Raw genomic sequence first — 1499 nt, forward strand, 5'->3', positions numbered from 1 at the left:
AAATAATACAGCCCTCAGGTGAGGTGGCTCACGCCCATAATTCTAACCAAGGAGGCTGAAGACCAGTGTTCAATGCCAGCCTGAACAAGAGGTTGCCCCATTCCAACAGAAAAAGCTGGAAGCAGTAGCATGTGCCTTTCATTCCAGCTACAGTGGAAGGTGTAAATAGGAGGATCACTATCCAGGCTAGCCCAAGCAAAAGGCAAGCCCCTATCCCCAAAAACCAAACAAACATAGCTAAAAAGGTTGGAGGTGTGGATCAAATGGTGGAGAGCCAGCCCTACTACCTAAGCAATTGTTTCACTGACCCTGTGACCCTCTGAGCAGGACACAGATGAGTATTAGAAATTAAGAGTGAAATGAGACTGTTAGCTGGGGTGGGTGAGGACTTTCGGAAAGGAAGGAGGCCTCTGGGGCAAAGAGGCTTGCTTTTGTGTGTGAGCACAGGACGGGGAAAGTGAACACTGGGCTACAAGGAGGCTGCCCCCTCCTAGAAGCATTGCTGGGATTTCACTGACATTTGTATGAGTAACTCTCTGTTGTCATTGGAAAATTAGTGGGACTTTCTCCCCCAAGACAAACCAGACATTTGCTCTTACCACTCTTGCTATTAAGTTTAAATATAAGCATAAATGCATCATCTAATGGCTAAATACAAAATTAATTCTGCACACACACACACACACACATCAGACAGGAAACATGCTGACTTGGGAACAAGGTTTGAGAGCGACACCTCTCACACATAACAAGAAAACACTTTTGAACCTCAAAGGATCCAGTAGATTTTCTCTCAGTCACTCCAAGATCCAGCCCAGGTTTACGTTTAATTGTGCTAAGGAGGAGAATGCGCGCCTTCCCAGAATCTCCCTTTCTTGAGTGGTTTCAGGTGAGAGTTGCCCGAAGGAGGAGTTGGAAAGTCTCTGGAAGGCAGGAATGAAGCATCCAGGATGACTCTCTGCGGCTGGACGCAGTGACAGACGTGTTCATGAGCTTATCCTTGCTTTGCTCTGCTCATCATCTAGAAACTTCCTCCTTGCTGGCCTTGTGTCCCACCAGGTGCCCCAGGCCTACCATGGGGTGCTCAGTTGGTACACTCATGGAGCTGGTGGCCACACAGGCCTTCCAGAGCTTTCCAACCACAGGTTCCTGCCAGAAACTCACATGCTTGACTTTCTACAGCTGACTCCTTTTCAAGTTTTTTTACTGCTCTTCTGGTCCTCACTTCCCCAGCTCCTCCCACATAGGCCAGGAAGTACCCTGTGATACATTCCGTAAATTATCATCATCATTCCAAGTGGTTGTCTCTCCTGTGTCCTGGTGTAAAGGTGAGAATCTGTATCTTGTTCTCCGGTCTTATTAAATTTAAGTGAATTAAATGCATTTCTGATCATTGCCAGTGGGAAATAGTATCTTTACTGTAGGTGAGGCTTTGAGTAGCCAAAGCATTTGCTGCTATAGAATATTTTAGTAGAAGCCAGGTGGCTCATAGCTGTAAT

The 1499-nt window shown here is 46.5% G+C and overlaps 1 pseudogene; it reads right to left on the minus strand.

The window, feature by feature from the left end:
- Positions 1-687: 687 nt before the first annotated feature.
- Positions 688-778, minus strand: LOC122110433 (annotated as a pseudogene).
- Between the last annotated feature and the right edge of the window lie 721 nt (positions 779-1499).

Source organism: Dipodomys spectabilis, unplaced genomic scaffold, assembly GCF_019054845.1.
Source record: "Dipodomys spectabilis isolate Male_0828 unplaced genomic scaffold, ASM1905484v1 ptg000076l, whole genome shotgun sequence".
Lineage (NCBI taxonomy): Eukaryota > Metazoa > Chordata > Mammalia > Rodentia > Heteromyidae > Dipodomys > Dipodomys spectabilis.